This window comes from Sus scrofa, chromosome 1 (genome assembly GCF_054392235.1).
Source record: "Sus scrofa isolate SSC_HxYL_T2T_F1_AM1 chromosome 1, Sscrofa_HxYL_maternal_Yorkshire_Landrace_v2.0, whole genome shotgun sequence".
Classification (NCBI taxonomy): domain Eukaryota; kingdom Metazoa; phylum Chordata; class Mammalia; order Artiodactyla; family Suidae; genus Sus; species Sus scrofa.
The window spans coordinates 24,586,934-24,608,050 of NC_139383.1; the positions used below are offsets into that span (position 1 = coordinate 24,586,934).

A 21,117-nucleotide genomic window follows, 5' to 3' on the forward strand; every position below is an offset into this window, starting at 1 on the left:
CTTAAATGCAATTTTTATCAGATTAGTCATATCAAGATTATATTGCTTAAAGTACCATACCTATACCATGATTTCAGATGATATATTGTAATATATATATATCAAATCCATGATTTGAGGCATTTGTACTGCTTTCCTGTTCAGATAGCATTAATTAAGAAAAAAAACTAAAACATCAAGGGCAGATAATAGTTTGGAGGTATGTATATAAGACAAAAACCATATAAGTAGTAAGTATTGTATATTTGAAAAATCAAATTTTGAAAAAGATCTTCTTTTTGCATCTATATTTAGCAGCATGTATTTTAGAGTTCAGAGGTAGAAAATAGAACACCTACAAAGTTTATCATGTATTATATGTGTTACTCTGTCCAATAGCAAGTTTTTCATGGTATCATCAGTGAAATTTGACAAGAGGCTATAATGTCATCAGTGGCTCCTAAAAAAAAAAAAAGGAAACTATAAAAATTCTAACATGAGTCTGTTTATTCTCCTCAGAGAGCCAAAAAAAAAAAAAAACAAACAAAAAAAAACTGGTAGCTTAGGAGATCTTTTATTTTAGAGAAAATATTTTTGGCTTTTCCTAAATTAAAAAAAAATTGTTTATATGACATAATTTTATTAGACATACAAAAAAAATCTGTTGTTTCACCTACTAAAATCTCCCATGGAACTCTTCTTACAAAGAGAAAGAAGACATAAATCATGATAGCAAAATTAAGACACATTATGGTGTAGTGATTATCTATTCCACAAAGTATCATGGAAATACTAGGGTAAATGTCAGAGGAGACAGGCCGGGGAATGAGAACATGACAGAGGATGACCTAAGGCAACATTTTTATAGTCCTGCATTCATTAAAATCATGGTAGACAAAGGAAATGTTCAATCTCTACCCATAGCTCCAATCTGTGGCCACATATGGCCATCTCTAGAAATCCAGAACTTAAACTTACATTGCTAATCACCCTTTTCTAAATTAACCATTGTCTATCCATCTATCCTAACGGCTGACAGAGCATCTCCCCTCCTCACTCATTCGCAGTCCTCATTAGCGATTCCTTCTCCTGGGCTCCATTTATTACAAATTGCATCAGTTTGACCAGACATCTGCTCTCTTAGGAGTGTTTAAGCTTCCATGTCTAATGTTCCTTCCAGAAAAGGCAAGGACCTTACACAATCTTGACTTCTGTGATCAAAGTGCATGGGTAATTTAAAATACACATTATCAAGAGTGTGCAACAGTGTAAGTGAACTAAATGTGCCTTGAAGCCCTGAACCAAGGCAGCAGGCTACAGAGCTCAGCTTCCTCCTTCATATCTGTGAGTTAGAAGAACAGTGTCTGGCTTGGCCTCTTGACCACAGAGGAGCAGAATGTGCCATGCTACCTAGAGGTCAGAATTCCCAAGGCTGGCATCAGGACCATGATGGAGCTACTGCTACTTTATAAACAACTTCTATTTCTCACTGTATTGGGCTCTTCCTAGACTGGAGGAAGAACTAAAAAACAGCTAGAGAGGCTTCTTGTTCACTGAGGTCTGTGAAACACCCAATAAAGGGTAAAGTCCAAATAAAAATTACATTATATTTTTACCTTGGCTCTTTTGCACAGTATTTATTCACATCTCATTTGTCATACGCTAATAAAGATACCAGTTACTTTTGAAACAGGATTTTGTCAGATTGCCAATATCTTGAAATCTTAGAAACCCACTGCAAATGTGAGCAAAGATTTTGAACAACCTGGCAGCTGGCCAAGCACTGAAGATCTTTAAGACAGGACTAGTCAGCCATCCCATTTAATGTTTTGATCTGTGCTCAGAAAAAAAGACCTAACTAGATAACCTTCCAACTCTAAGATTCCATGACTCTATTTTTCATATATCCTCATCTTCCAAGTATTCTATAAACAAACATTCTACAAGAGAAATTCTACAATTGTGGTTTGGTGTGTTTGCCTCTCCCTCTTTCTTTCTCTTTCTCTCTTTTTCCTTTCTCTTTTCCACCCATCCCATGCCCAAATATGGTGCAAAACCAAATTCCTTCACCAAAGGGATAGCGTTGTTAGTGATTACAATACATGTTTTTAAATTCTCCACTCGCTGATAAAAACACAAGATATGAAACACTGAAGAAACCTCAGGGGCATTCCAAGCATTCATGGACAAAAAAAGTCAAGACTTGTGGTATTTTCCTTCAGAATTCATGTGAACTGAATCAAAGAGACATAAGAATTTGTAGTTAAGACTTCTTAAAGAAATGGATGTACTCTGACATTGGCCATCCCTGAATACTGTAACTGTGAAATAACAGCAATCCCCTTTGCATCTCTGTTGGCATTCCTCTGATGCAAGGCCTTCTAATCTCTTATCTAGACCATCAAAGCGCCTCTAAACAGGACTTTGCCATTCCTGCTCCAGGCTGCCTTCACACAAGCACAGGGTTAGGCCTTGCAAAGCGCCCCTTTAATCCTATCACATCTCTGCCCAAGTCAGCATTAACTGCCTTTACCCACTAAGCAAATGCCTGACCTTGATATTTAAATATTTCTATAGTTTTGCCTTGCCTTATTGTTTCAGTCTTATCTTCTGCAATGTTCCTATATATTCCTATAGCCCAATATTTCTAGTACTAGTCCTAAGGACATTTGGGGCCAGCTAATTCTATGTTTAGATTGACTATACTGTGCATTGAACAATGTTTAGCAGCATCCTACACTTCTACTCAATAGATGTCAGTGGCACATCTAAGTTGCAGCAACCAAATTGTCTCCATACATTACCAAATGTCCCTGGGAGGAAAAAAATCACCCCTGGGTGAGAACTGATTCTATATTCAAATCAAATTCCATTATTTATTGTTCCTACATTATCCTCTTCTCCTACCTAACAATGCTTTTTTATTGATAATAATTCCTCCTAAAGTATATCCTAACCCCATCCTAAGGTATTTCCTAATATGCACTTTAGTTTCATCTATTGACATTTCAGGAGACATCTAGAGCTTCCTCCATGAAATTTTTCTCAATTTTTGCACCCTGATGTGATCACTCCTTTTAATTCATCCTTTGTATCCACCTCATGCACTAAGCACCCGTTGTCTTTGGGCTTACAATATTCCAAGTTATCTGTTTGTCAAATTGTCTTTGAAATGTTTCAAGTAATTCATTCAACTTATAACTACTGAGTTCCTGCAACATGTCAGGCATTGGTGTGTGCATCAGATAAGTAGGGCAAATTCTGCCTTGTCAAACTTAAAGGTCGAGGAAAAGATGCCGCATGGTAGGTGCAGTGTATGGGGATGGGGGTAGGGCTAATAAGTGCATAAATTTAAATATATATATTATTTGATAATTTCTAGGAAAGAAACAAACAAGTGGTGCAATAGGTCATGATATATAGAAACTCTAGATATAGCAGTCATGAAAAGCCTTACTAAGGTATGATATTTAAGCTGAGGATTGAAGAATGACAGTCCCCTTGTATTTTGCCTTTGGAAGTAACCGCAGGTACAAAGGCCCTGAGGCTGGACTGAGTTTGGTTGATTTGAAAATCTGAAAAAAATCCCTGGGGCTGAATTGTGATGATCAGAGAGGGTAATTATAGTCAATTACTTGGGAGAGGTAAGCAGGCACCAGACTGTGCAGGGCCCGTTAGTTCAAGGTAAGAGCTCTGGATGTTCTTTGGAAATGTTTTAAGAAGACAAGGGGTTTTTTGAAGGGACATGACATGATATTATCTGCACCATTAATACATTACTCTAGATTCTGCATGAAAAATATGGGAAATGAGTGTTCCTGTTTAAAGAATCTCAGGATCAGATGATATCTTAATTTCTCCTATAGCAAAAACTCCAAAGGACTGAATTCCCCATCCTAGAACATCACACATCTTGTGTCATGAAAGATTTAAGAGGGGATGAGGTATCGATCCCTTCAGCCCTAAAACAACAGAGTGCTTCTGGTTGTTACCACAATGTGCAATAGAAATATTAGTGCTTGGGAGTTCCCATCATGGCACAGTAGAAACAGATCTCACTAGGGACCATGAGGTTGCAGGTTCGATCCCTGGCCTTGCTCAGTGGGTTGGGGATCCGGTGTTACCTTGAGTTGCAGTGTAGGTGGAAGACGTGGCTTGGATCCCGTGTTGCTGTGGCTGCGGAATAGGCCAGCAGCTACAGCTCCAATTCAACCCCTAGCCTGGGAACCTTGATATGTCATGGGTGCAGCCCTAAAAAGCAAAAAAAGAAAGAAAAAAAGAAATATTAATGTTTTCTGTGTGCTGTGGCATGAGAAAAGAAGCATTACATAACACAGGACCCAGCTGCTCATGCACACAACATTTAACATCCCCAGAGGAGGTAGGACCCACTACCCCCAAAGAGCACCTTTTCCAGATTTGGAAACTCTTTAACAATGAGAAAAACTCTGCTTTGCATTGAGCTGAGTTAGAAATGTGTGGGATATATTGATGAGATCATGGGTTAACCAGTTTGGCTCAGGAAAAATTCCTTTAGAGGAGGCGCATCTAACTCAACAATGTCCCTCCCTATTCTACTTTCCATGAACATACCAACTTCTCACAAAGCCTTGTGGTTCCCTTTATACCTGTTTCTCTGCCAGATGGCCATGAAAGCTTTCTTACCCTTCCCCTAAACCCCCTTCCCTTGAACATTCCTTGAGGAGCTTTTCCTGATGGCCCATTCCCAGCTTTGGGGAGTTAATCATCCCCTCCCCCTGTGTGTCCTCTCTACTGGGCGTAAATTCCCTGAGTACAAGGATTTGATCTCATTCATCTCAGTATCCTGAACTCAGTGTAGAATGTCTACTATGCACTCCAGATGTCTAGTCCATATTTGCTCATTGTTATGGATAGAGCAACTCAATTTTGGAGTAAAAGTTCAAATCTTATTTCTAATTACTTACAAATTATGGGAGTTATTTATTCAAACATTTTCTCCACAAATATTACTAAGTGCTTATGCACCTATTGATGGAAATGCATTGCCCCTACCTCATGGAGCTTATGGTCTTGATGAAGATGAAAATATTGATTAGTTGACTGAGTGATAAATACTACAAAATGATGCATTCTATGAAGGGAAAAACCTAAGGTTCCATGGAATACATTTCAGGGAAAACCCATTTTGTCTGTGTTCTCAGGGAGCTTCCTGGATATGGAAAGATTTGAGATAAGGCCTGAAAAACACGTAAATCTTGAGAAATGTACTTATACTCCTAAGCCTCCTGAGGTAAGACCTAGAAAACACATAACTCTTAAGAAATGTACATATACTTCCTCACCAATAAAATGAAGATAATAATGCCTTCTCTTTTGTGTCCTCCCAAGGACTAATTAGTTAACATATGTAAAGTGCCTGCTGCAGAGAAGGAAATCAATAATTGACAAGTTCTTCCTTCCTCATGAATGGGGAATGAAGACAGGCTGAATAGTCAGGATTATGGAAGGACTTAAATGCTTCACATGTAACATTTTGAATTGTTTCCGCCAATAAGATATGTTGAAGTCCCTAACTACAATAATTCAGATCATAACTTTATTTGGAAATAAGGTAACTAGAGACATGATTAGCTGTTAAGAGAAGGTCATACTGGAGTAGGGTGAGCCCTTTACCCAATATGACTGGTCTCCTGTAAGAAGAGGTAGGTTTAGACATGGACACAAGAGAGACTGCCATAAGATATGGGAATCAGTGATTGAAATGCTTCAGTTCTAAGCCACGGGTCACCAAAGATTGCTGACAAGCCACCTGAAGCTAGGGGGATGTGAAGAAAGGTTCTCTCCTAAAGGTTTTGAGGAAGCATGGTTCTGCCAACCATCTTAATTTTGGGCATCTGGCCTCCAGAACTGGGAGACAATACATTTTTGGTTTTTTAAGGCACCCAGTTTGTGCTACATTTTTTGGCAGTCCTAAGAAACCAGGGCACATCATACAAGTGTTTGGATTATGTTATTTCAGGCAGTGATACAGACTTGGAAGACTAAGGACTTTAAAGATACAATTTGAACCAGAAAATAAACATGAAAAGAGTCTTGATAAGACAAATTTAGAATTGGTGTTTACCATGTTAATGTATTTTCTGTTCCTGAGTCCATAAGCTTCTTGAGTATGGAATCTATGCCTTCCATGAAAAGCTGAATTCAATATATACTTGTTAGATAAATTATTTAAAATAAACATTTGGGTACATAACCTCTTTATGGAAAATTTAGAGGTAAAACATTTTAACTCATTGAACTCTAAAGTAAAAATTATCTTCTCATTTTATTTAATTGAAGAGGCAAAGCATGAAGTAAATTAAGTCCAATTTGCATGCAATTGTGCATGCAATGTAGATCTTGGCTTTAAATAGGGAGTAAGCTGTATATAAACTCAAATGCTCTTATATTTGAAGCTAACATTAATTGCTTGCTTAAAATTTTCAGTAGTTTCCTCCCCTTGCTTGCAAAGAAAAATATCATAGCATTTCTCTTTCTAACTTAAATCCCACAAAATCTATAACTGATAATTAGAATGTATCCCCTAAGGGCTAATACATTTCTCTTATATTATACTAGTAATGCCTTCAAGCTCTGTAGCAAGCTTGTAATTCTATTTAAAAAAAAAAAAAAAAAAAAAACCTCATGGCTTTAATTCATATGGTTTTGCTCTATTTAATTACATTTATCATCCAAAAATATTCTGGACTTTTAAAAATAGTGTCTGGTCTACAGAGGAAGAAATGTTGTATCCTATTTTATCAAATTTCATCTGCAATGTGTATTGATCTGGTATAAACTAGAGAACATACTTTGTTTAAATTAAGGCTTTAAATTAAATTTAATACCAATTCCTTCAACTCATTATCCACAATATATTTGTTTACATCCATGGAAATGTTACCTTATAAACTATGTAATTTTGCCTTATTCAGACTGATCTGTATCTTCTATCCCTCTATTTAATTTCATGTTATCATTAAATGATGAAAGAGGGACCCTTAATTTGATAAAATTATTATTATTGCCTGTGAATATTAAAAATTCAAGAAAAAAATTGAGGAGGAACCAAATAAAAGAGAATGCTGGACATGTCTGAAGATACTACATCAATCCCATAATAGTTTTCAGTGGATACAGTCCTCAGGGGTTTTCATGTGCCCACCACTTCCAGGGCACAGGAGACCCATTGGTGCACTTATTCTATTTAGCATCAGTTTTTAGAATCATCCTTTGAGTTCCTCCTTTTGGCAATCATCTTCTTTAGACACTCCCAGATTTGCCCAACTACGCCCCATCAGCAGTTCTTAAACTTGAATGGTAATTACAAAGATTACTGGAGTTTTATTAAACTTGGAGTATGAGGGATAAGGCCCAGGAGTTTGCATTAAAAAAATATTCCAGGTGACCCAGCTTTGGAAGATCTAAAATCCTCAGGTGGAGAGATATTATTCTAGACTTTTCAGCTCATTTGGTGATCTTCCAAAAAACTTTACTGGAAATTGTCTCATTCCTGCTATATAGATATTATGTCCCAAAATACGCTCCTACATTCTTTCTTCCTTCTAAATGTCATGTGATCAGGCTTATGGGATCCAAGTCTAATGGGAGAGAGGTGGAAGGAATTCCAGGTCACACAGGTGTATCTTTTTTTTTTTTTTTTTTTTTAAGCATTAATGGAAGTCTCTTTATTTCTGTCAGCACCATTTTGGACATTTTTGTTAATTTTTTCCCCTAAGTATTCTGTGTATTTTGGTGCTATTGTAAATGTTTTGTTCTTTTTTCTTTTTAAGCAGTTGTTTGCTGCTAGTCACTAAGAATGCAATTGCTTTTAGTATCTCAATCTTAATATCTTGTGACTTTGATAAACTCACTTATTCTAGAAGTTGTGTTTTAGATTCTCTAGGACTTTCTATGTAATCATAAACTCTACAAATACAATTTTATTTCTTTCTGATCGCATGATTTTTCTTTCTTTTTTTTCTTGTTTTATTATTTTAATTTTCTTCCACTGTACAGCATGGGGACCAAGTTACTCTCACATGCATACATTTTTTTTCCCACCCTTGTTCTGTTGCAATATAAGTATCTAGACATAGATCTCAATGCTACTCAGCCCGGTCTCCTTGTAAATCCATTCCAAGTTGTAGCCAATAACCCCAAGCTCTCGAACCCTCCCATTCCCTCCCTCTCCCCCTGGGCAGCTTCAAGTCTATTCTCCAAGTCCATGATTTTCTTTTCTGTGGAAAGGTTCATTTGTGCCATACATTAGATTCCAGTTATAAGTGATATCATATGGTATTTGTCTTTGTCTTTGTGAGTCATTTCACTCAGTATGAGAGTCTCTAGTTCCATCCATGTTGCTGCAAATGGCATTATGTCATTCTTTTTTATGGCTGAGTAGTATTCCATTGTGTATATATACCACCTCTTCCTAATCCAATCATCTGTCGATGGACATTTGGGTTGTTTCCATGTCTTGGCTGTTGTGAATAGTGCTGCAATGAACATGCGGGTGTGTGTGTCTTTTTAAGGAAAGTTTTGTCTGGATATATGCCCAAGAGTGGGATTGCTAGGTCATAGGGTAGTTCTATGTATAGCTTTCTAAGGTACCTCCATACTGATTTCCATGGTGGTTGTACCAGTTTACATTCCCACCAACAGTGCAGGAGGGTTCCCTTTTCTCCACAAGTCCCTCCAGCCCTTGTTATTTGTGGACTTATTAATGATGGCCATTCTGACTGGTGTGAGGTGGTACCTCATGGTAGTTTTGATTTGCATTTCTCTTAGAATCAGCGATGTTGAGCATTTTTTCATGTGCTTGTTGGCCATCTGCACATCTTCCTTGGAGAAATGTCTATTCAGGTCTTTTGCCCATTTTTCCATTGGGTTTTTGACGTTTTTGCTGTTGAGGTGTATACGTTGCTGGTATAATTTAGAGAGTAAGCCCTTGTCAGTTGCATCATTTGAAACTATTTTCTCCCATTCTGTAAGTTGTCTTTTTGTTTTCTTTTGGGTTTCCTTTGCTGTGCAAAAGCTAGTCAGGTTGATTAGGTCCCATTGGTTTGTTTTTGCTCTTATTTCTGTTGCTTTGGGAGACTGACCTAAGAAAATATTCATGACACTGATGTCAGAGAGTGTTTTGCCTATGTTCTCTTCCAGGAGTTTGATGGTGTCTTATATTTAAGTCTTTCAGCCATTTTGAGTTTATTTTGGTGCATGGTGTGAGGGTGTGTTCTAGTTTCATTGATTTGCATGTAGCTGTCCAGGCTTCCCAGCAATGCTTGCTGAATAGACTTTCTTTTTCCCATTTTATCTTCTTGCCTCCCTTGTCAAAGATTAATTGACCATAGGTGTCAGGGTTTATTTCTGGTTCTCTATTCTGTTCCATTGGTCTGTCTGTCTGTTTTGATACCAGTACCACACTGTTTTGATGACTGTGGCTTTGTAATATTGCCTGAAGTCTGGGAGAGTTATGCCCCTGCTTGGTTTTTGTTTCTCAGGATTGCTTTGGGAATTCTGAGTCTTTTTTGGTTCCATATAAATGGTTGGATTGTTTGTTCTAGTTCTGTGAAAAATGTCATGGGTAATTTGATAGGGATTGCATTGAATCTGTAGATTGCTTTGGGTAGTATGGCCATTTTTACAATATTGATTTTTCCAATCCATGAACATGGAATATCTTTCCATTTCTCTACATCTTCTTTAATTTCTTTGATTAAAGTTTTATAGTTCTCGGCATATATGTCCTTTACCTCCTTGGTCAGGTGTATTCCCAGGTATTTGATTTTGTGAGGTGCAATTTTAAAAGGTATTGTATTTTTGTATTCCTTTTCTAATATTTCATTGTTGGTATACAGAAATGCAACTGATTTCTGAATGTTAATCTTATATCCTGCTACTTTGCTGAATTTATTAATCAGTTCAAATAGTTTTGGGGTTGAGTCCTTAGGGTTTTCTGTGTATAGTATCATGTCAGCTGCGTACAGTGACAGTTTTATCTCTTCTCTTCCTATTTGGATGCCTTTTATTTCTTTCGTTTGTCTAATTGCTGTGGCTAGGACTTCTATAACTATGTTGAATAGCAGTGGTGAGAGTGGGCATCCCTGTCTTGTTCCAGATTTGAGTGATAAGGTTTTCAGTTTTTCTCCATTGAGTATTATATTTGCTCTGGGTTTTTCATAAATGGCTTTGATTATGCTCAGGAATGTTCCCTCTATACCCACTTTGGCGAGAGTTTTGATCATGAATGGATGTTGCACTTTATCAAATGCTTTTTCTGCATCTGAGATGATCATGTGGTTTTGACTTTTCTTTTGTTAACGTGGTGTATGATGTTGATTGATTTGCATATGTTGAACCATCCTTGTGAACCTGGGATGAACCCTACCTGGTCGTGGTGTATGATCTTTTAGATATGTTGTTGGATTCGGTTGGCTAAGATTGTGTTGAGAATTTTTGCGACTATATTCATCAAAGATATTGGCTGATAGTTTTCTTTTTTGGTGATATCTTTGTCTAGTTTTGGAATTAGGGTGATGGTGGCATCATAGAATGTCTTTGGGAGTATTCCTTCTTCTTCAACCTTTTGAAAAAGTTTAGGGAGGATGGCCACTTCTTTATATGTTTGATAGAATTCGCCTGTGAAGCCATCTGGTCCTGGACTTTTTTTGTAGGGAGAGTTTTTATGACATCTTCAATTTCATTTCTAGTGACTGGTCTGTTCAGTTGGTCTGTTTCTTCTTGATTCAGTTGTGGCAGGCTATAAGATTCTAGAAAATTGTCCATTTCTTCCAGATTGTCTAATTTGTTGGCATATAGTTGTTCATAGTATTCTCTTATAGTTTTTTGTATTTATGCAGTATCCATTGGTGATTTCTCCTTTTTCATTCCTAATTTTGTTTATTTGGGTTCTTTCTCTCCTCTTAGTAAGTCTAGCCAGGGGCTTGTCAATTTTGTTTACCTTTTCAAAGAACAAGCTATTGGTTTTATTAATTTCTTCTATTATTTTTTGAATCTCTATTTTATTGATTTCCTCTTTGATCTTTATAATTTCCTTACTTCTGCTGACTTTAGGTCTTTTTTGTTCTTCTTTTTCTAATTCATTTAGGTGGAGGGTTAAGTTGTCAATTTGAGATCTTTCTTCTTTTTTGAGGAAGGCTCATAGGTGTATCTTCATAAAGGCCTTATGATAGCTGTGGACAACCCCACTGGAAGAAGTTGTAACCTTCACCAGAGACTCCAATGGCAGGAATATCATCTGGGTGGGAGCTGAGATCTCATCATGTTCCCTAAATGACATGCTGTACATGTATTCTGTCTGCATGGTAATGAAGAACAACAGTGAGCATCTCTGAGACAGGCATTCCTACTGGATAGATCTCAGCTTGAAACCTAGACCTGCCAGGTGCTGACTATGTGCTTACCCAGAGAAAGTCATGTGACCTTTCTGACGCTTGCATTTATCACAAAGATAATTTATATGTTCCAGTATTGTTTAGATTAATGATAGTGTATGAAAAGTGCCCATAAGTACTTACTGAGTACCATAAGCACAAAAGTGCCCATAAGTGCCCATTAGTACATAGAGCTTCATAAAAAGTAGTATATATATATATATATATATACACACACACACATATATGAAAAAGGCATAATATCTACAAAACATGGGTCTTGTTGCTTTTATTGTCCCAGGAGTCAATGTAATCCTTGCATTTTCAACAAAGGCCATTATGGAAATATTTGCTACAAGTTCTTAGCTGCAACCCCAAGGTTAAAGTTGAAGGTCCAGATAAGAATAAAGGCAAGAATATTTAAATTAGTTAGAGTTACTGAATTTCTTCTTTAGGGGACAGAAAGGGGTCAGAAATGGGGGTGTTTCCATTAAAATGATCTTTAAATTACTAACCAAATGACTTTTGGTTAATAATAAAGAATGAAATGTAAGAAAGAATTTTTTTCTTTTGTTGAATAGCCATATTTTAGAGCCTATCCTTTGGTAGTTTTCCATCATCTAAGTTTCTGGGATGGAAAACTAGCTCTACAGTTAGCAGCGGGTTTGAATTTCCAGGTTGTTTGTATTTTATTCTTTTAATTTATTAAAATTTCCATTATGAACTGGGCATGAAATGCATACCAAATTCATGCATTAAATATCCCTGGTATAAAGGACATGCATTAAATATTCCTAACATAAAGGACATCCCCAATGTACTCAATCATTAATGAGCTTAAGACTAAGTTTCAATTGCAAAAGAGCAGTGGCGAATTTTAGTATGTCCTACAGCAAATGCCTGAAGGTTTGTTTTTACCCTTTTACCCTCCTGGTAATATGAAGAAAGCACTAGTCAAGTTATCACCTAGCTCTGGAATTAATATGTGAGTAGATTCTATGCCTTAGTTGCTAATGCCCTGAGGTAACGTATAAAATTACAAAACAGGTCTACAGCCTGGAATACTGGGCAAACTTAACTTTGGGATTTTGTGAAGTAATGAGACTTTTGGAGCATTAGATAGACATGTTTGTCCTCAAAACTGAGACACTTTCATACATTTAATACTTATTTTTAAATACATATTTTCCAAGCATTCTAATACACATTTTTCTTTCAAAATCATTTAGATGCCTGAGTAAAAGGATCTAGAAACACAACTGTGTCTTCTATTGAGTCAAAGTAAGAGTAGGTTTCTTCCTCATAAATACAGTACAGGAATAGTGACTTTCATTTTGTGGACCAGTTGGAGAAAACTGAGCTATGAAGACAGTCTAGAGCAGAGGTCAGCAAATTACAGCTCATGGGCCAAAGCCAGCTCACCACCTGTTTTTGTAAATAAAGTGTTACCAATTGAAACATAGACATGTCCATTTGTTTAGGTATTGTCTATGGTTTGCTTCCATGCCAAAATGACAAAGCTGAATAATTGTGATGGACATGTATGGGACCCAAAATCAACAATATTTACTTTCTGGCCTTTTACAAGACAAGTCGGTCAACTCTTGGTCTAGAACACAACTCTAACAATATTATGAAGGTCGATATCTGTGGTCTTCCACAAATTTTCATTTGTTAACAATCCTTGGACAGTGGATAGAGTTTAAATTTAACCAAACTGGTTATTTTTATATTTTTAAATATTAGGAATTATTTTAATTTTTGCTGTCTTCAATGTTTGATACCTATTGGAAGCATATTTAATTCTCTATCACATGATATGATTTCAAATAAGTTTCTGAAAACTACTATCTTAGTCATCATTTCTCTTCAGAACTCTCTTTAAATACATTTACAAATATACACAAAATGGAAAATAGGCAGCTAAAGCAGGACTTTGACAGGAAATGCATTATTGTGATAGTTAAGTGTAAGAGAAAGGAAAAGACAAGAAGGAAATATACAGGAACAGACTTTAGATTTGCAGGAGATTTGTAAGAGATCATACATATATACACACACACACACATATATATATATATATATATATATATGGATAGATAGATTTGATCTTTCTAACAATAATTCAATATAAATAACTGAAAATTACATGTCTATTAATGTTTTTAGGTGAATACTTTCAAAGCCTTACTTCATACCGCAGAGGCTGATAAGATCAAGTTAGGCATGAAATTGCTTATTTGGAATCTGTTTTTCTTACAGAGGGTCAAAGGATTCTTAAATTACAAAAAAAAAAAAAAAAAAAAAAAAAATCATTCCCTCATACTCTCTTCCAGCCACAACTAGGAGCAACATTAAAAAAAAAAAAAAAAAAAAAGAGGCAAAACCATCTTTCAAATTTTTACTTGTCCTTGCAAAGTGTCCTGGTTTAGATGGTTATTGAGCAACATTGTCTATTCTTAATCCAAAAGACACTGCAAAGCAAAATAAAAGTAATAAATAGAGATTAAGGCTAAACCCACTACATAGAGTTGGTTAAGTCATAAAAAGACTTTCACAACATTTCTGACTCCATGTCTGTGTTCTCCTAAAATAGAAGCTGTTCTTTGGGCAAAAGAGTCCTCACACTGACCTTGAACAATGATTCAGAGACCAACTGGGTGACTCAAGGATTAAACTGCATAATCATTTATTCAAGGAACACACTCTGTATTGCATCCAGCATCAGCATTGCACTATGCACTAAAGGTTCAAAGTCACCAAGCCTCTTTCAGGAGCCTGCCTTCATGGAGCTTACATTTTAGTGTTAAAGGGAGACAGGTTAATCTGGGAAAGAGTGGAGAGTGCTATACTCTAATGGAGTTCAAAGCCATGACTCCCACACACAAAGGAAATGAACATGTGTTAGTCAATCAATTAATGAGTCAGGTGTTATAACCAGATCAAAGGGAATTTCAGAAACAAGATACACAGAGACAATCTCAGAACAAAATTGATTAGTAGATACAAAACTGATTCGTGTCAAACAGGCCTTTGGAGGTAACTTGGCAGAAATTATTTGCATCTCTAGTATGTAAAAAGCCATACATGAATGTGTAACTTCACAAAATCTTGGATTTTTAATTAATAATGAACAACAAGTACATTCCTAAGTACATTGCACTAGCTCGCCCTTGGATGGGCTTTGCTCCCAATTTTTTCCCGATTTCTAATCTTTAGATCTTTTCTGAGGCACAGAGGAGAATACTTTCATCAATTGGGGTCAAGATGGGGAAAAGGCAAGCCTGGCAATGTCTGAGCAGAGATTTTGAAGGTAAGTGGGGGAAACACTACATAAGGATGGGCACACAGGCATTCTCAGAAACGGAAAATTTGTGACAACTTTATGTCCATTCCTATGCTAGTCTATGCAATCTGCCCACAGACTGGTAAATCACAAAACCACTCTGGAAAAAGGTAGAAAACACAGAAGCTTCTTCCTTAGAATGCAGTATACACTTGCCAGCATTTGATAGGCATGGATTAGAAGAATAAACTCGGGTGGCATTATCCAGAAGCTGAGGAAAGACCAGAATGCCGCCAGAAGGCTGAGGGCCTGCCCCATTTTGGACCATGAGCTTAGAGGAAGCAAAGAAAGAGAAAGAAGGAGGAAAAAAAAAAAAAAAAAAAAAAAAAAAAAAACCCGAAAAAACAAAACAAAACAAAACAAAAACCCAACCCTGTAATAGTCTATTTACTAACCACATGTGCTGCTTGTCTGAATCAGTTTGTGGTCTCTCACATACTCTATTTAGAATTCTGTACATCTGGGTGTATTTTTTCTAGTGTTTCCTATCATATCAGTGACAGAATTGCCAACACAGAGGTATCCATAAATTATACTGCAGTCTAGTAGTTTCTAGTGTCTGGAAAGCTTGGAACAAAAGACTCAAATGCAAATGTGAGCTGCTTAATTCAGTGAGTATTTGTGATGTTACCCAGGTGCCAATGACATCTTTTTGACCAGCTCAGAGGCACCAGGGAGCAACCCAACATACATTTTTAATGTGCTCAGCTGTGACAGTCTATATACACACAAGACCTTAAGGCCTTAAAGCCATCCTCTTGGAAACCGCTGTACTTTTAGGGACCCAGAAGAAACGGTTTAATTAATCTTCTTTTTCAGGGTAGCTTTTTTTGATATAAATTATGTACACTGAAAACCTGCCAATTATAGCAAATTAAGGGACTTGGCAAGTGCTTCCCTTGGAGGCAGATGGTAAATAATATCCAGATTCTGACTTGAAATAAGACCAGAGATTAGCTGGTGCAGAATGTAAAAGCAATCCAGATATAAGAAATAAACAAATTTAATGTGAGCTCAAGAGGAAGGTTTTGGTTTAGGATGACTATAGTGATGTGACTAAAACGGATGACTCATTATCATGACACATGTTTTCATGAGATGAGACTGTCCTTAGAGCTTCTTTCTGTGATTCTTTAATGAACAATCATGTATTGTGTTAGCATCTGGGATGTGACCCAGATGCCTCGGTTTCCTTACCTGTGCAATGAGCCTAGTGTAGGTTGGTGAGAATTCTGAAAGACATCATCGTATTACATGCTTAGCACAGTATTTGGCAGATAGTTAGCACTCAAAAATTTTAGATTTTTTTGTTCCTGTTGTTACAATATGGCTACCAAAATAAATAACTCCCACATACCCTTACCGTTACCTTTTTCCCCACCATAATAGCTCTGTAACACTTATGAGTGCTGACTATTGCCAGGGACTCTTCCATCATTTTTATTTGATAGATAAGGAATGGCAATATCAGAGGGTTCAAGCACCATGCCTTTGTCACACAGGTAGTAAGTGATGGGCCCTGGACTTTGTTACCTTGACACTCTATTGTCATTCAAAGACTAACAGCCCCTTGAAACCCAGGGAGACCCTGAAACATAAAGTCTTTAGTTGATGTTTCCTTAAAAATTTTATAAGGTCTCTGTGTAGATCAAAGTTGAGGTGATCTTCTGAGGCTAAGGCAAGACAGCAAAAAGTTGGTTCTCTGCTCACCCTTATTTTATTTTATTTTATTTTATTTTATTTTATTTTATTTTATTTTATTTTATTTTATTTTTTTAAGGGGTACAACTGCAGCATATGGAATTTCGCAGGCTAGGGGTCGAATCAGAGCCACAGCAAAGCTGAATCCCAGGCATGTCTGTGACCTACACCACAGCTCACGGCAAGGCCAGATCCCGGATCCACTGAGCAAGCCCAGGGATTGAACCCGAATCCTCATGGATACTAGTTGGAGTCATTTCAGGAACTCTCTCTGATCACCTTTTAACTCATCTAAACTCAGTTTTTTTCTGGTTTGAGCTGCTACAGTAAGGAAGATTTTCAGCTTATGGTATGGTCTGAATGTTTGTCCCACCTCCATCCCCAGTGTTTATTTGTTGAAATCCTAACTCCCAAAGGTGATTGTATTAGGAGCTGGTGGCCTTTGGAGGTGATTAGGTCATGAGGACTCAGCCCCCGCCTTAAGAATGGGATTAGAGGCTTTAAAAAAAAAGGCATCCCACAGAGTTCCCTAGCCCCTTCCACCAAGTGAGATTACTGCAAAAAAAGATAGCTATTTCTGGGGAAGCAGGCTCTCATTAGACACTGAATCTGCCAGTGCTTTGATATTGGACTTCCCAATCTCCAGAACAATGAGAAATACATTTCTGTTGTTTATAAGCCATCCAGTCTATACTGTTTTGTTTTATCAGTCCAAATAGGGTAAAACAGCTATTTGCCTATAACTAGATTTTTTTTCATTAATTCACCATAAAAATCATTTAGAAAAATTAATAGGCTCAGTTAACAAGACATACTTTGGAAAAACAAACAAACAAACGGTCTGGGAAAAGTGGGATGAGGAAAGAGGCACAACACCAGTTAGAAGAGGTCAATCTGCAGAGCCATCAGGGCAAAGCTCTCAGTATCTGCTCATAACAGGGCTGCCCCAATCCCTGCAACTCTCAGGAAACACCCCTAATATCAGCCAATCTGAGCACTGGAATCTTCCCAGAGTCTGAAGTTACAGATAGGACAAACTCAAGTGCATGTTTGTCATGTAATTCATGTTCCCCTAGGTTGCTAAAATTAAGGCATGACTCAATCATCATACACCATTACAGCTATTCTCAAATCTGTAAGTGATGCAGTACACAGGACTGATGCAAAGCTTACCCCAATTAGCTTCTGCAAACACTCTTCCTGCAACAGGGCTGTGTTTCCTAGGAACATTCAATCTAATTACAAGGCTTGATTCTCCCGCAGGGTCTGCCTGGCCGGATGATTTCATTTTACTTTTAGGCTAACCTTTGCCATCAGTGATGTCACCAGAGTGTTCCTTCTCATGAAAGGCTCCTAGGAACACACTAAAAGGTTAATTTGTTTGGTATTTGGCTAAGAGGATTCTCTACTGGAGGGGCCTTGTTTTGCTGTAGGCAGGTAATGTACAAAGCAGGAGTCTTCAGAAGACGGCAATTTGCACCCAGCCAGCACCAACATAGCTGTATGCACTAACTACCCAGGAACCACTCAGATGGAAAATCACTGCTGAGAAAGAAGTCAGTGGATCCTTTCTACAATTCAGATTATTCACTCAAGAAGACTTTGCATATTTCCTAATGTTTTTCCCTCTCAAAAAACAAGAGCTACAAAGCTCACTAGAAAATATAACCAGTTATGCTACAAAGACACCCAAATTATGTTCAACCATATAAAACATTAGAAAAATTAAAGGGGAAAAAAAAAAAAAAAAACAAGGAATTCAAATGTAGAAATTTCATCATTATCATTCCCAAACTTGAAAAGTAGTTACTCCCTATGGAGCTGCTTGCCATCACCTCCTTGCCGCATCCCTAGTGGGCATGGTCCTTGTTGTAACCTGACTATAGGCATCTGTAGAGCTCGTCCTACTAAGGGAACCAGTGCTGACAATGAGGGTGAGAACCAAGCCATGGCAACCAGTTGAGAAACTTAAAATCATGACAACCTCACATTTTTATAAGGTACACAATGAGAAATAACTTACTTTACTAATTTTCTTCACTGACTAATATCATTCAAAATAAAGATTCTGATATTAACTTTATCTTAAATCCTTAACTTTATCTTAAGCCTTTGTATTCCGTTTATATACTAGGGCTTCCCACAACACCCTTCTCTGCTTTTCAATAGCATGGTCTAAATCATTATTTTTGTTTAATTAAATAAAACCTCATCTCCTCTCTATCTACAACATTTCAATTTCTATTATTTCACAGAATAATGGAAAAACCTTTACAACATAATGAGAGAATTTGAAGCATGTTATGAAATCAGCATATGAAAGCAGCAAATGAAAAAGTATAGGACTTTTACAACAAAGAATAACATGGCCCATGATCAAATTTGGCAAAACAATAAACCATATGGACAGACTGCACACAGACTTAAACAATACACCGTGAATACATGAATGCAGTTCACTTTAAATTAGAAAGCTGTAATATAGGTTAAGTGAAAAAGAAAAATCACTCTATTCGACAGGTAATACATATGATTTGTCTAGGTGGTATTCTTGGCTGAAATTTTAAAAATAAATATATCCTTAGATAAGCTTGAGAATAATAAAGTAAAAGTTGATGCTGAATGTTTGAGTAAAGATGGTAACAGAATGAAGCCAGATCACATCATTTGCATTTTCCATTCTGCTTTGTCAAACGAACAAAATTTTTTTAAAAAGAATTAAGAAAAAAAAAAACATTATTAGCAGTAACCAATAAGAAAAGATGCACAATTGAAAGTAATAAACAGTAATATACAACTAAAATGAAGCAACAGAAGATTCTAGAATAGAGCTAAACAGTGTGGGTAACCTAATTGGATTCTAAACCCTCACCAATATTCTAGAAACATAATGCTCAGTGAATAACATACTGATCATTTTCAATAACATTGCCATACTTTGGAGAAGCAAATTGAATGTTTTTCTTCTTATAACTGCAAGGGATGGTAAAAAGGAGGAAATGCAAAGAATGGGGATAGTTAATTTTTCAGAGCTCACAGTGAAAAGGGAATATCTGAATGGAGGTGAAATAAAAACACTACTGCTTAGAGAAAACTGTAGTTTGAGATACTCAACACAACCTCAACTTAACTCATTTTCACCATGCTTTCAAATTGCAGCTCCAAAAAGAAGCAACAAAGGTAGCTATCAATCATGGTGGGAAAGAAGTAAAAGATTTTCCTGCATTTTATCAGTAAAATCACTAAACCAGATAATCTGCACCAAATAGTTCACATTAAGTGTAAGTGAGGCTAAAAGAACCTACATGCCAACAATTCAAAAATATTACAGGGCTAGGGTGGGAACCAATCATATAATAGGTAAAAAACAGGGGAAAAAATTCCTAAGTCAAAAAAAAAAAAAAATGGATATGAAGGAAAGCAAAGCAAAAGGAAAGAAAAAGAATTCTCCATAAATGCAGTACTCTATGGAAAATGTAATAAGATGATTTTTATTTTTAAAAAAGGAAAGACCTAAAAAGAGAGCATCCAGAATTAAGCAAAACTGATGTCCAAAGTGACCTTATGAAACAGAGCAATAAATTTTAAACAAGAAGAAATAAAATAGACAAGGCTAAAAATAAAAATTGCTACCCTAAATTAACTGTTTTTATAATCGCAAGTACAGAAATTGAAAAATAACTCAAAAGATGGAGAGAGGGAGAAGGAAAGGGGCAAAGAAGGATGAAACACAAGAAAGGAAAGAAGGGAGGGAGGAAGGAAAGAGGGAAGGAAGACAATATTCAGGACTTATAAAGATAAGCCTACATAAGACAACTAGCTTCTTTGAAGAACAAAGCTCAATCATGAAAGCAGAAACACATTAAAGGATATAAAACAAAATTTCCATAAGATAATGGGGTAAAAATAACTAAAGATAAAGAGACTACACTCTAATCCCAGCAAAATGAATTCAGAACATTCAAAGTCAAAACATAAACTGGTTCACTATTAAATTTTAAAGGTAAAGAAAGATTTCTCCAGGCTACTTCCAGATAACTCAAGTCATAAACCAGAAGGTAAAGTCAGGGACCCCTGAAACATCTCCATAGCATCATTTGAGGCTAAAAAGTTTAGCCTGAAGGAAATGCGCCATGCGAATTGTGTATGCAGACAAGTTTCAGGTACAAAGGTAGTAAAAGGGGTATTCAGAACCATATAAAAACTAGAAAATACAGTATCTGAATGACTAATGTTTAGGAGCTACAATAAGCCATTGGGATACGCTGTACTTTTGTCATTTTAAATAGCGTATTTTAAGAGATTGAGATTGAGTTGAGCATGAATATCAGAGAGGAGTTGGCTGTAATAATGAAGGATGGATAAAATGAAAGCACCTGAAGCTGGTGGCAATACAAAAGGAAGGGAAGAGACACATTTATGTGTATAACTACAAAGTTTGCAAACAATAGTAGCTAAATTGGTATTTTCTTGCATGCACACATCTCTCAGCTTCACAGAAGATTTAGCTACCCCAATATGTTAAATAACACTTTATACTTGTATACATTCTATTCTCATTTTTGTCACTTTCTAAAGCTTGTTTTGTTTGCTAAAAATATTTGCAAGTCAAATTATAACACTTTTTCCTTCCAGAGATTTAAAAATTTATGCAACTTTTAGAATTGGTAATGT

General features: G+C 36.5%; 1 long non-coding RNA gene across 9 annotated transcripts in view; it reads right to left on the reverse strand.

Moving 5' to 3' along the window:
• Positions 1–21,117, reverse strand: part of LOC110259987 (uncharacterized) — a 1,024,192-nt gene that overhangs the window by 305,632 nt on the left and 697,443 nt on the right. The window contains exons 5-6 of one of the 9 annotated variants that reach the window (XR_014839501.1): positions 15,940–15,974; positions 1,987–4,230 (exon numbers count right to left, since the gene is read on the reverse strand). The exons of 6 other annotated variants lie outside the window; for them this stretch is intronic. This is a non-coding gene — a long non-coding RNA (uncharacterized LOC110259987). Of the gene's footprint in view, positions 1–1,986; positions 4,231–15,939; positions 15,975–21,117 lie in introns of those variants that run through there. 2 more of the 9 variants (XR_014839514.1, XR_014839515.1) reach the window with 2 other exon arrangements.